The sequence below is a fragment of the Xenopus tropicalis genome, chromosome 9 (genome assembly GCF_000004195.4).
Source record: "Xenopus tropicalis strain Nigerian chromosome 9, UCB_Xtro_10.0, whole genome shotgun sequence".
In the NCBI taxonomy this organism is placed as follows: domain Eukaryota; kingdom Metazoa; phylum Chordata; class Amphibia; order Anura; family Pipidae; genus Xenopus; species Xenopus tropicalis.
In genome coordinates this window covers 34,632,801-34,648,241 of record NC_030685.2, presented here as the reverse complement: position 1 = coordinate 34,648,241, position 15,441 = coordinate 34,632,801, and the positions used below count along the sequence as shown (strand labels likewise).

The 15,441-nt window shown below is 36.9% G+C and overlaps 1 protein-coding gene across 1 annotated transcript in view; it reads right to left on the bottom strand.

The window, feature by feature from the left end:
• The window catches only part of snx29 (sorting nexin 29), a 270,710-nt gene that overhangs the window by 96,359 nt on the left and 158,910 nt on the right, over positions 1 to 15,441 (bottom strand). The gene's annotated exons all lie outside the window — the stretch shown is intronic.

The following is a 15,441-nucleotide window of genomic DNA, read 5'->3' as shown; positions in this document are numbered from 1 at the left end:
AATTCTCCCTTCAGAGCTGAATCGGCAGAAGGAGGTAGAAATCCTATTGTTTCTACCTCCTTACCTGCCGATTCAGCCCTGAATGGTGTGTGGCGGATCTGACGATGTTTCGTGCGACCGACGGTCGTACGAAACATCGTGAGATCGCCACGTGTATGGCCAGCTTTATACTCCACATACATGCTTAAAAGCCTTTAAATAGTGACCAGATTGTTATCTTTGAACACGCCTTGGCTCTGCACAATGAACCAGAGATCTCCATTTGACTGCAATTAGATACCTGAATTATTACAGTTAGGTGTTGAGTTTCAGTTGGAAGGTTGGGGGTCTGTGAGAATTTGTCTCAGAGATAAGACATTTATAAGATTTAAATCTTTAGTCCAAAACCAACCTAGTGTCACGATCAGTATCCCAAACTCAGAACAGATTCCAAGGGTCCTGTCTCGGCTCACGCTTCCGCCTATAACCGCCACCTTTCACGTCGGGAGGAGCCCTTCGCTACTCGGATGCCGCCAGGACTTGTTGTGAGAGACCCAAGGAGAGAGTTCTGAGCAGGCACGGGAACCAATCGTATGACAGGAAGGTGGTGAACATTTAGGGGCACATTTACTCACCGACGAACGGGTTTTTTTCGTAATGATCGGTATTTTGCGATTTTTTCGGAAAATTGACGCGACTTTTTCGTTACCAATACGATTTGCGAGTTTTTCGTAGCCATTCCGAAAGTTGCGCAAAATCACGATTTTTTCGTAGCGAAAAAGGCGCGACTTTTCGCGCAAGTTTTAACGCTACGAAAAAATCGCCAGATTTTGCGCAACTTTCGGAATGGCTACGAAAAACTCGAGTTTTTCCGCGCAAATCGTATTGGTAACGAAAAAGTCGCGATAATTTCCGAAAAGGCGTAAAGTCGGCGAAAAAATCGCAAAAAATACGAAAAAGTCGCAAAATGTTCGTTTTCCAATCGGAATTTTTCCAATTCAGATTCGAATTTGTGTCTTAGTAAATCATCCCCTTAGCGTAGTCAGGACGGAGCGGGGTCAGCAACAATCGGGAAGAGCAGTACAAAGTCAGGATCCAGTAGAATAGTCGGTCAGGCAATGGTCGGTCCAGGCAGCAGGCAAGAATAGTCAGGAACAGGCAAGGTCAATACAGGCAGCAAACAAGAGAAGGTCAGGTACAGGCTAAGGTCAAACACGGCAGGAACACAAGAGAAACACACCCAGGAACTTACAGGAAGCAGAACCTACGTTGGGCAAGGATTTCAAGCTAGAAGCGCCTTAAATATTTGAATTTGGCGCCATCGTGACGTCACATGCGCGCGCCGAGCGTAGGTGCACATGCGCAGAGCGCCGGACGTGAGTGTGCATGCGCACAAGGCAGAAAGATTTAAAGGCCCGCGTGTCGTGTGCGCGCCTAGAAAGAACCGGCGGGCGTCCCCGCCTCCCCACTAGACCACCAGGTACTTTTACCCCTAGCCAACTACTGAAACATCAACTTTTCATATAGTTTCCTAATGTATAACATAGGTTGAGGATTTGTGTGTTTTTTTTAAAGAATTAAGTTTATTTATGTTGCATCAGCATGATACATAACTTGAGTAATTTCCCATCTTTGAATATGGAAATGTTTAGCAGATCAGATGGCCCAGTGGTTTCAGTTGTCTTCTATTTTAGTACATATTGTTAACATTTAAACCTGATATTGTCTAAAAATGTTACATAGCTTCTAAATTTCTAGCTTCTGCAGTAAAATTGCTAGTGGTAAACCATTAAGCCAAATCCAAATATATATACATACAGTATATATATACCCTAAGCAGGGGATTTTATGGTCGACCCTAAAAAGTGGTAATTCACATTGAGGCAAATCCTAATATATTTATACAGGTATAGGACCTGTTATCCAGAATGCTCGGGACCAAGGGTATTCTGGATAAGAAATCAATAAAATATTAATTAAACCCAATAGGATTATTTTGCATCCAGTAAGGATTAATTATATCTTAATTGGAATCAAATACAAAGCACTGTTTTATTTTACAGAGAAAAAGGAAATCAGTTTTAAAAATCTGAATTATTTTATTAAAATGGGGTCTATGGGAGACCGGCTTTCCGTAATTCAGAGCTTTCTGGATATCGGGTTTCCGGATAAGGGATCCCATACCTGTGTTATGTTTATACCCTAAGCAGATTTTACGGTCTACCCTAAAACATCAGGCATAGTGGCATTTAAGTGTAAATGGTTATTTAATGTCCTGTACTAGAGTTTCTGTTATCCCTGCCTGAAAGCCACTGAGGTTTAGATTAGGGGTAAATGCAAATTCACACAGGCTATGCAGACTGCAAGGTTTTCTGAAAATAGATCTTCCAGCAAAGAACCAAGTGAATTTCATTTCAACAACAGTAATAGCCTAATCTCATACTCACAAAGCACTTTCATGAGCATATAGCATTTCAACATTTAAGTGGATTACTAGAAATTGCATCCCAAATACAGGAAAAATCTGGAAGAAGTGGAGAGTTGGGATGAAACAAATAAGGTTCTTATGCAAATAATACCCTATGCTTCTTGCAAGGTATAATGGAAATGCTTTAAAGGAATGCCTCATGCACAAGCAAATATATGTAAAGTGCATATTCTCATTACAGACTCAATGCTGTACCAGCTCAATAGGTCTTTATATTATACAATTCAATTATACAAACTGATCAAAAATGTTTGATATAATATTGAAATAAAATTGCCTATTAATAGCAAGAAAAACAGTACCAATAATGAAATATGGACTATTAATATGAATAAAAATACAATTACATAAAAAAACATCAAAATCAATGCAATTAAACATCTGTTGGTGCCAATAGACTAAACCTCATGCAATAACTACTGTAGGTATCAAAGATCATTTATATGAAATGTCAGATATGAGCTATAGTACAAAATATATGTATGTGCCTTCCCATATAAGAATGGGACCCTGACAAAACTAGGCTACTAAAAAATAATTTAAACATTAATTAAAACCAATAGTGTTTTTTTTCCTCCAATAAGGATTAAATTGTATTTCATTTGGTATCAAGTACAAGGCACTGTTTTATTATTACAGAAAAAAAGGAAATAACTTTTAAAAATTGGAATTATTCGCTTATAATAGAGCCTATGGGAGATGGCCTTCCCGGAATTCGGAACTTTCTTAATAACTGGTTTTTGGATAACAGATTCCATACCTGTATTACAAATACATCCCTTATACTGAAAGAGAAGCCAAACTATCAACCCATGTTTTAACATTTGTTTGGCTAAGTATTTTAAGATTCACACCAAGCCAGTTATGATCCCAATTTTCAATTCATTTTTCTAACCTTTATTCGCCATTCTTAGTGACAAATATTTAGTAAGTCCTAAAAAGGTTAAATTAACTAGAAACACCCTCCATTTTAAGCTGGCAGAGACTACTATATGTATATCTCTGGCCAGACTCTCTTGCTTTGTTCCGTTGTACCAGGTAGCAGGAAAAAATAATAACAGTTCTGACCTCATAGTGGCCACTGACAAAAACAAATTACAGGAACAGGATCTATTGCTCTGTTCTCTTCCTATAATTTGGATTACCACACCTTAAGTATGCTAAAAACCATTCAAGTTAGGATCAAGTAAAAGATGTTATTATTGCAATGAAAAAGAAAATCATTTTTAAAAATTATTTTATTAAAATTTAGTCTATGTAATATGGCCTCAATGCAGGGCCAAGCCAACTGGGCGCCTTAGGCAACCGGGTCAGCTTGTCCCGCCCCCCCATTCCCAACCGGGCACACACAAGGTGGCGGGGTTGCTGGGGGTACTCCTCTTAAATAAGGGATTGAAGAACCCTGATTTTTCTACCATGCATTTGACCACTTATACATACACACTGCATGGCTGCCATTCTTTAAGGTCTGTGGGTTTGACTTTTCAGACAGTTTCTAGGACAAGTGCTCACACGCTGAAAGAATCAACAGAGAGTTCACTAGCACCTGTACAGAAAGTGACTCTTTTTACAATGGAGACAAATACAAAGATGGGATGAAGAGCATAAGGCGGCCATTCATTCATACAGTGTACCTGGCAAGCATGTTTGCAAAAAGTAGCCTCTTATTCAATAAATTACACAAACACACAAAAATGAACTTAAATTAATCCTTAAAAATGTGCCTCTACTAAACCTTTTATTTGACTGCATGCAAAATGTACATTTTGGGAACAAACATTCTGAAAGGGCACAAATATATTCATATTTAATATTTTATGAAAGTTAAACATACATGGAAATTAAATTTATTTCCACTCAGTAGTCTAGTAAACTGCCTGAATACACAACAAGGCGGCATTTTGTGTCTGTTTTTAGAGAGAGAGATTTCCTGAAAAAAATCATTTTAATTGCTTTCTCAGTTTTAATATTCATAATCTCATGAAATCTGAAGGAGTAAATGCATTCAGGTAAACAAAGGGAGCATATCATTTCTTTTCCTATATATTGATATTATTCTGTTGAAAAAATCTGAAAAAAATTATTATTGGGTAAATGTATTAAGCTAAAAATATTTTAAAGGAAGGAGAAATATCTGTGTATAGGTTTGATAAGAGCAAGTACATGATCAGAATCAATGTGTCCCTTGCATGCTGTACTGTACCAGCTTATGACACAGTAAGGGGTATATTTGTAATAGTGTGTAAGCATCACAGGTGATGTTGCCCATAGCAACCAATCAGCAATTAGAGTTGAACAGTCACCTACAAGTTAGAAAACAAAAGCAAAGCTTTTATTGGTTGATATGGGCAACACCATCGGTGATGTTGGCTTACACACTATAATAAATATGCCCCATAGTCTTCTTTTTCAGGTACTGTATGTATTATTGGAATGAACATCACTATTGTTAGTCAATCTTTTAGATGTCGGGCACACACATGGATGCAGGAAAATGCAATAAAAGGTGCAAAGTTTGATAATGGCCTAATCACCTATAGCAACCAATCAGGAAGCACTTACTGGTCACCTATTTGAAATCAAACCCATAGGTTGCTATGGGTTACTGCACCTGAGCAAACATGCAGGCATATTTATCTAAAATCAAACTTGCAAATATTTATTTTCCATTCAAAACCACCAAAATTGAATGTTCACTTATTTATTAAAAAACTGTAATCAACTTGAATGTGAAACAATTCTTTGCAGTGCAATCAGATTCCTCTCATCACTTTCAATGAGTCTCCCAACTTGTACTGAAATAATTGCTTGAATTTTGCTAGGACAACTCCCAATGACTTTTAAATGAACTCACCAGATTTTGGATGCAGAATTATTAGATTTAAGTCTTTGGGCTCAATCTCCAACATTTCCATTTCAGAAGACTCAAATCCAAATGTTAATAAATCAGACCCTTATGGGCAGAATTACTGAAACTGTAACATTTCTAATTTTTTATTTTAAACTTCGAATAAACTCGTTTCCATGAATGTCTGGTATTTACAAAAGTTGCAAAAACCCACAAAATCAAAAGTTATGAAGCAAAAGAAGGATCCTCCAGTGAAGGGGAAAGGGACATCTGCCATTGACTTCTACATCATCTCGGCAAGTTTACTGGTGAATTGTTAGATTCAGATTTTTAGGTGTTCTGACACACAGTTAATGTATGCGACTTTTCATGATAAAAAATCCGAATTGGTAAAAAAAAATCTGACAGTTGGTAAATGGCCCCCTTAGAGTCTTTTAGAACATAGAGATGCACCAAATCCACTATTTTTGGGTTTGGCCAAACCCTGAATCCTTTGTAAAAAATTTGGCTGAATACCGAACTGAATCCCAACCCATTTGCATGTGAAAAGGCATGTGAGAAAGGCTGAATCTTGTCCAAATCCTGGATTTGGTGCATCCCTAATTAGAATATTCCCATACACACAATTTCAGGCATTAAGGTGATCACCAATCTGAATAGCTGTTTTTAGTATATACGCTGAACCACTTCATCAGTTTATGCTGGGTAAAATATGTACACTGATGCCCCAAAGCCACATTAGCAATAAAATTGATTGTTAATGAAAATGTAAAAGCCCACATTTAGTTTATAATAATAAATATATAATAATAATAATAATAAAATAAAACAATAGTTTATAATTTAACTTATGAGGCATTTTGATAGCCTTTCAACTGCCAGCAAAGCAGTTCTCCAGGGCTCAAACGGGACATTATTGAATTAGAGATGGTCCAGAGAAGGGCAACTAAGCTGGTAAAGGGTATGGAAAGTCTCAGTTATGAAGAAAGACTGGCCAAGTAGGGTCTGTTTACACTCCCTGAATCAGTCGTACTGGCTGATACATTATATAGCTTTAAGAAGGGGCTGGATGGCTTTTTAGTAAGCGAGGGAATACAGGGTTATGGGAGATAGCTCTTAGTACAAGTGAGGGAATACAGGGTTATGGGAGATAGCTCTTAGTACAAGTGAGGGAATACAGGGTTATGGGAGATAGTTCTTAGTACAAGTTGATCCAGGGACTGGTCCGATTGCCATCTTGGAGTCAGGAAGGAATTTTTTCCCCTCTGCGGCAAATTAGAGAGGCTTCAGATGGGGCTTTTTGCCTTCCTCTGGATCAACTAGAAGTTATACAGGTTATATATAGGCATTATGGCTGAACGTGATGGACGTACATCTTTTTTCAACTTTATTTACTATGTTACTATGTAGTTCTGAATCTGATAATGATCTTTATGTGCCAAACACTTTGGTGGAGTGCTGTGCCTATGGAACCCTGGAGCTACCACCAATTCCTGACCAGGGCACAACACTCTGCGCCAGTTGCCAGGGCAGTTGCACCAAAAAAATAGGGCACAGATGTCCTTGCACAACGTTGGAAATTGCACCAGACTTCTTAAAAAATGTGGTTTTATCTGCACCTGATTTGCAAAAAAGCACATCCCCAATTGCACTAATTTTGGCAAACTGGGCTTCATATTCATTCATATATGCCACAATAATACTGGAATTCTGTAGAGTAATGCTTTATTGTGGGAGAAAACACAGCGATTGCGTTTAAAATTGCTCCCTTGCACTTACAGACTTTAATAAGCCCTCTTGTCCTTTCTCGTACTGATGTCAATGATTTCGAAGAAGTGCATCAACAGAATAACAACCCCTTGTGAATTTACAGCTGCAGAGGAAATCATATATCGATATCTATATCTAATGGTTCATTGAAGTGACAATGGTTAGAAATAAAGATACCAAAAGCAAATTAATTCTCACATGAATATCCGGAAGGAGGGCTCAACCTAGATCCAGTTTTGGGGCTACTCTTGGCTTCTTAGTCTGACAAACATGTCAAGAAATATACCTGGCAAGGTACTGCTGAAACAAGACCGTATGCTTTAGCCCTCCACCAAAGTGTTTGGCACATAAAGATCATTATCATTTCCTCCTTACTCACTGGGTATTAAAAAAGGCTGTAGAGACATAAGCCAGATCTCTGTAAGAACCCTGGGCCCCAAATCGGTGTTGGGGAGCAACGATGGAGCTCACAAATTTTCCTGACACATCCATTATCATTATCCATGACACATCTAACTTCATACAATCTTTGTAGTGAGGCTTAATCAAAGGACAATATCTACCTATATTAGGCCACCTTTATTAGGCAGTTTGTTGTTTATAGATTTGTAAGATTACTTGTACCTGTACTTGTAGATATTTTACATACCTACATCCGACCTGACATTGCTAAGAAGTAGGTGACAAAATGTTAAAGGCTAAAGAAGTGAATCCATTGAATGACAGACTGTTTCAGTTTAATGCATAAACCTGACTTATCCCAGGCTCTCATTTGCAACCCAAACCTGCCTGAGCAAGACCCTCATGTCACTAATGCCATGCAAGTTGTTGTAACAATTATAGTCGATAAATGATCAAGTTTAATACTAGTTTTTTTTTCATCTAAACTTAATAACTCTTTCCAAAATGATTAAACATTCATTTTTCATGTACAAAGACATTTCATGCGTTTTTCAGCCATTAGTTATGTCTAAATTGTGACAGACAGCCTTCGAGGGCTACAGTTGCCAGGCTCTTGTTGTTTTACCTTGTAAGAATTCCTGAAATTAATTGCCACCCCAGAATATCATTTTATTTTGTAATGATAAAATTATACAGGTTTTTAAGAAGGAGCCCCGATCAGATAATGAAATATGACAAGGGAACTTTAACTAAAGCAAGAGAATGGGACAAGGTGCCAAAGTCTTGGTGTACACTTCAGCAAGCACAAAACATGTCTCACATACTGAAATGGCAGGCGGAAGACTTGCTCAAAGCTGCCAACACCACTTAGTTTTTCAGTTTATCATTTAAAAGGGAGAAAAAAATAGCATTACATCAAAGTAAGGTTCTTCCCATTTGCAGTGCAATTTTAATATTACAAATAATTACAAGTATTAAATACAAGTACAGATTCGTCTTAATAATATATGTGCTTGAACACTTAAGCACAGATCAGTAACAAGATGACATTTTTACAAAGTTATTACGCAATGGACACAATGATTGCCCGCAAAAGTCCTCCTTACCCTTTCATTGGCATAGTCTTAAATGTCATCATGCTGCATATTACTAGAAAACACAGGGAGTAGTGATGATCAAATTTTTTCGCCAGGCATAGATTTACAGCAAAATTCTGCATTTTGCCATCCGTAAAATTTGCAGCGGGAAATTCGTGGGTGCATCAAAAAAAATTTGGTGCTGCCATGTAAAAATAGGCGCGGTCACGTCAAATTGGGCACACTAGCATCTAAATAGGTGTGGTTGCAACAAAAAAGTTCTGGACAGATTCTCTCATCACTAACAGGGCGGCATATAACAGTGCACTCAGGGCCTATACATATGTAACTGGCCACAGAGGAAATGTTCGGCTTTAGTTTGAACACTGGCGCTATATAAATCGTTATTCCAATTCATGTCAAATTTTAGTTTTTTCTGAGGCTTAACTTTATAGAGAGATTATTTAAAAATAAATATTATGTTAATGCGTATAACAAAAGCGCATCTACGTCATGCTTTACTGAGCCTTTTACATTTTTAATCATACATGATTAAGGGGCTGATGTCTCAAGTGATAACAATAGTTACTGCAGTTAAAAATAGATACCTTGAGATTTACAAGCTCAATTCCATCCTGCAAATCTTTCCAGCAGTCAGGAAAGTTTTTATAAATGTGATAGAATTTGAACTGTGGGGAATGAGTCCTCAGTTCAAATTTAAATAAATCTTTCCCTAAGAGCTGACAAAAAGAGTGCTGAATGCAGCTAAGTAGGTAAATCTTTCTACAAACCCATATTTGCTTTGCTTATATGGTTAACTTAAATCGGCAATGGCTAAAAACTGGCAATTAATGTCCTGTTGGAATTTTAAGACTACAGAAAAGAAAAGATTGTGCTTCTAAATCTTCACGATAATATTAATGGTTCATTACCGAAACTGTTTGGGTCTTTAGAAGATCAGTGAAACATGAAATTTAAAGTTCAGTTGCCATTTTAAATGAAAATGATGACATTTCCCCAATGGGACGTGATTAATAAATTAGAGACATCATGGTGCAAATTAGTAGGGTCAAATGAACAGCTAAACAGTATGTTAGCACTATGTAAATTTGTCATGTTTGCCAAAGGCATTATATTTCTGCACTTAAAATATATTCAGTAATTCCACGAGAAGGTATTCATCTAATTTTCCTAATGACTTCATGTAACATAACCATCAACAGCAATTTCAGGTATGGGAAATAAATAAATGAAACTATCTAAGGCAAGAAATGATCCCAAGATAGAATTAGCTATTCAAGGAAGCAAAATCCAGTGTATAAATTGCTATTTAATGTTAGCCTCGAGAAGAACAAAATGGTGCAAATTGAAAAGCACTGATGTAATATTTCGTTTTTATGGTAAAGTTTCCTAGAATTCACTGAGGGGCATGTACAGAAACTATGCAATACAAAACAGAAATGCAAAGAGCCATTTAGTATGTAATGCAGATTCTTACACAGTATAGCTGCCTAACTGCCTCTGTGTTCTGAATATGAAACTACATTAGAGCATTATAGTCAAAAGTAGCATATAATATGGGTGTCAGTACAAGTAGTTACCACCCAGCAGAAAACAATTCAATAATGCCAATTGTCTTAAAGGTTTTACCATTATATTATTTTATTATTTTATTAACTTAAGCATGGAATTTGATGTTCCATGAATGCTGTTTAGCATAACAAAAGTTACTGGATGACTGGTTTGTTAATTGTACTCACTGGTGTAACTACAAGAAAAGCAGACCATGGGGGTGCCTGGGGACAGGGAGGTCCAGACCATGGGGTCTGCTTTCTCTATGGTTCTGAAAATCCCCCCTTCATAGCCACTCTCCTACCTCAGGGCAAGTGGGCGTAAGTGGAGGGAGGGCAGCGGCAGGGGAAGGGTTTGCTGTGTGTGCCGGGTCCCCCTGAAGATTTTTCTGCACCTTATATTTACACTGCTGGATATACTATTTATGAACCTCTCTAAACTGGCGTTATATTTTGTTGTCATTAAAACAATGTGCATCCCAGCCCTCAGTGTCTGTGACTGGCTGGTCTGATTCATAAACAAAGAAAATGGTTGGTCAGTTGAGGGAAGGCAATAAGTATTTGACAAGTACCAAAATACCAGCAGGATCACACAGCAGTGAGACTGCAGACAAGTACATTTCATGAATACAGCTTTCAGTCAGCTAATACTCCTTTGCATTACTAACTGTGTTAGTCCTCAGACCATTATACAGTAATGCTTTTCACTGCCTTAGGCTTCCAAGAGAAAAACAGGGTTATTTCAAAAATAGAAAATGAAAAGAGAAATGGCTTTTATATATTTACAACCTGTTTTCCCCATAAGCAAATACATTTAAAATATTTTCTGCATAATGTACACAAATGTTACCATATTTCAGATTTTTTTTCAGGCTATAAAAAAACTCTTTCTTCAAGTAACACAGACTAAATAAGGTGAATGACTTCCCATTAAAGCTTTAGGCTTGAGATTACAGAGTTAATTATTTTAGTTTAAGGTGCGAAAAAAAAGCACATGGTACAGAAATTCTTTATTGATTTCAGCACAAGCACAGGGGGTGCTGGGGCACCAGGAAAATCCGTCTGGTAAGCAGTTGAGAAGAAAAATACCATGGGATTCGTAGCGTTAAAACTTGCGCGAAAAGTTGCGCTTTTTTCGTAGCGTTAAAACTTAAAAGGCGCGACGTTTTGCGCAAGTTTTAACGCTACGAAAAAATCGCAACTTTCGGAATGGCTACGAAAAACTCGCGTTTTTCCGCAAAAATCGTATTGGTAACGAAAAAGTCGCGATAATTTTCCGAAAAAATCGCAAAATACCGATCATTCGGCCTGTTCGTGAGTAAGTAAATGGGCCCCCTAGTGATGATGTGACAATGATGGGACCAATTTGACGCGATCATGCCTTTTTTAACGCAAACGCACGTAAAATTTTTCAGCACCAAATTTAAGCAATAAGACTATTTTGCCTGAAACATGAATTTTCAGTATATGGACAAGTACTCAATTTATAAATACAGTGAAAAAGTAAATTAGCTAGACTCAGTAAGCAGTGTATGCACAAAGCAGGAAGTCAAACACTGATCGGCAAGGGATTTGTACTTCCTTAGCGCCAATCTGTGTGTGTGTGCCAGCTTTTTTCTGCCTCCTGTCCTGCCTTGTATCCAGCTCTGCACAGAATCAAAGATGCGCGCCAGATTGGGGGGGGGGGGGTTTGAAAGGGAGAGAGAGAGAGGAGGGGGGAACGTTCGCGCTTGTGCAGAGTAATTGTGGTGGCCATATTAATGGGGCAAGATAAATATAAACTAACATAAAATACACTGTACAACAATTTTTTGATGCACAGCAAATTTTTCTGTAAATCCATGCCTGCCGAATTATTTAGCCCATCACTAGTCTTGACTACTTTTCATTTGTTAAATACCAACCACACCAACTAAAGACTATATTCCGGCTATATTGTCACTTGTATTTTCTTGAGTGTGTAAATGCCCAAAAACATATTTTTTTGCATTGCGCAAGGTTCCCATATATTTAATGGTAGAGCAACTCAAGTATTCTTGACAACACTTCACAATTATCAAATTTATTAATTTCCATTCAAATTAATGTGCCTACTGAGTGAGTTGCATTTGGAGCAGCCCACTAATATTTGCTTCAATGCCTTTTTATAAAATTTTTTAATGAGGTCTAGACTGAGCATTGTACCAAAAAATGTGCAAAAATGTGGACTATTGGGAAATGTACTAGCAGAGAAAGTGCTAGGGTTGTTTGAATGTAGGTGGCTACTGCTACAGAACTTATCTTTATGTTGTGCTCAGTCCCCTTTACCGAAAGCAGAAACTTTTATTTTCTTCTAATATTATAATATATATACAGAGAAATTGTGGTTGGTCCCACCTAAATGAATTAATATAAAACTACAAATATATAAAGCCAAATATAAAGCTACTATGTTTTCCCCCAAAACTGACAAGTTCTGCTGCCCATGTGTATCCATCTTTTAAATTAATATCTATATGTAGCTATTAATGATGTGATACTATCCCTACTAAGAAAACACATAATGATATATTTAAACCAATAACACATTTTTTAAAAGTACATAAGAACTCGCCATAGCAAGATGGTATTCTAGTAGAATTATTTGCAGTCACTGCTCTGCTCAAGATCTACTGATTGGGAGCTAAAGATCTGCTAGATCTTCAGGAAGCTAAATACATACATTTGAAATCATAAAAGTCTAGGTCTAGTTATCTATCTTAACCAGTCAGCAGGTAGCATTTACTGATAACATGCCTAAAAGAAAATACTATTATTGGTTTATAATGTTTAAAGATTGCCTATAAAGCATTTAATAATTATGGCATATTCTTAATTCAACTTTGTATTTATTTATTAACGGAGGTTGGCTTCTTTTCCTAGCCCTTGAAATATTTTCCCATGTTCTTATGGATTCAAGCTGCAGAATGCATTTCTAGCACTATAGGCATCTAAAAAGTCATCTGCACCTTCAGGGCTTCTAAAGTCAATGTTAATCTTCAGTATTAGTAACTCTCAACTTATGTTTATCTCACTTGGAACTCTGCATTAGACAAATACAGAGTGAGAAATATCTATATAGCAATCACATTTACAATATATGTTACATTTCTTGAAATTGTCTGATTATTTAAAATTGTACAGTACATTTTCTTTCATTAAACAAAATATATCTGTGCGGCATATAAGTACCATCATGCCAATGATCCCTTGGTTCCACTTTCATCTATGGCATATCTTAACTGGCAACACATAATAAAGATTATTATTCAAAGTACATAAACTGTAGGAAAATTACTCCTATATTTATATTGAGCAATTACCACAAAGCAAAAATAATTCATAACTTAATTTTTTTTTCCAAAATACTTTTCATTCTCACAAACACTGTGTACGGGGTGTTTCTGCAATCATGCTTTTATAAAGTACAGGCATTTACTTGCATTATATACAAAGTGCACATTCAGAATAACAAAAAAATTTTGCTCTAAGAAAATAGCTTTTTCTGAAGAACATTTTGTTTCATTTAAATATATCAAATGTTCCTAAAACGACCCATTACAAAAATGATAGGAAAGAAACATTTTAAACTTGGAAAAACTACTTAACTCTGCAGAACATAAAATGTACAAGCACTCGTGAGCAATTTTTCCACTTTAAATTACTGACATATGCTCATATGCTAAAGTCGCAATCGCTTTCAGTTTTTATGCGTCCAAGTGGCTAAAAATACGAACCCGACAACTCGCCAGCTAAAACGCACCAATATCATATAGAAGTCAATGTCAGACTTTCCCTTTCCTGAAAGATCTTTCTTTGCATATCCCTTCTATTACTGCCGGTAGGAATCTCCCTGTGTGCCATTAAGCTAAAGGCAAGGGCACACAGAGCAATGGAACCGCTGTTCTCAGTCTGCATTTTTTAGGCAAGCTGAGACAAGTGGATCCGCTTCTGCTAAGTGCAGGTACACAGAGATCAGCCCAAAAAACACAAAATCTGGCATTTTTGGCAACTTTGTGTACCTGCACTCAAATGGAAGCTGTATTTGTCAGTGCAGATATATGGAGCTGCGGGAGAGAGTAGATTTGCTCCATCTTCCTAAAAAAAACGCAGGCTACGAGCAGCGGAGCCAACCATCTGTGTGCCCTTGGCCTAAGACCTATGAATGGCATTTGACCCATGTGTAAGGATTAAATCCAAGCAGATTCAATTCAATGACAAAAACTTATTGCATGGTTTATCTGAAGAAAACTCGATAGAAGTCTATAGGGAATTTTGGAACTGAATTAGGAGATAAGCTCATCTCATTGAACTGAATCTGGCCCTGTCTGTTATCTGCTATGTCCACATGTCCCTTTGTGCCCCACTCAGCATATTATTTTAAAAACCCTGTGTTTTTAACTAAACAAAGCAGCTCAAAATGTCATTATATTAATATTTAAAAGGGAGCTATCATGAAATTTTTATATACACGTAAGAGGACCTGTTATCCAGAATGCTCGGGACCTGGGGTTTTCTGGATAAGGGGTCCCTCCATAAGTAGGATCTCCATACCATACTTCTGCTTAAAAATCATTTAAACAATCTAATAAGCATTAATTATATCTAAGTTGGGATCAAGTACAAGGTGCCTTTTTATTATTACAATTAAAAAGGAAATCTAAGTTATTTGATTAAAATCGACTCTATGGGAGATGGCCTTCCTGTAATTTGGAGTTTTCTCGACAATGGGTTTACAGATAATAGATCCCATACCTGTAAAATATTTATATTATATATCACATTGTACAGGTGTGAGTTACATATAAAGACTAATAAATATAACATTATTTTAATTGGATATGTGAAAAATAATAAATAAGTAATATCAGTTTCAAATAGAAATGAGTTGCAGTGACAGGACTGACGATGTCAGATAAAGGGGTGTACTCCCGAAACGTTATACAGTATGTTTTGCTACTATTAAAAAACAGCAGGGTTTATCCCACTTAAACAAGTCCTGTTGTGCCAGTATTTTTGTGCTATTTGGAACAGTGTATATAAAACACAGCAGGACTTGTATAATAGTCCTGTCACTGCAACTCATTTCAAATCGAAACTGATATTACTTATTTATTATTTTTCATATATATCCTGTTGTGCCAGTATTTTTGTGCTATTTGGAACATGGTGGAGAGTGCCGAAATCTCTCTAAATACTGTGCACCAGGCGGAACAGAGTGGAAAGGCCAGGGTGTGCTGGTGAGTGTGGACTGGCATTTTTATATACACTGTTCATGAATACTGCATA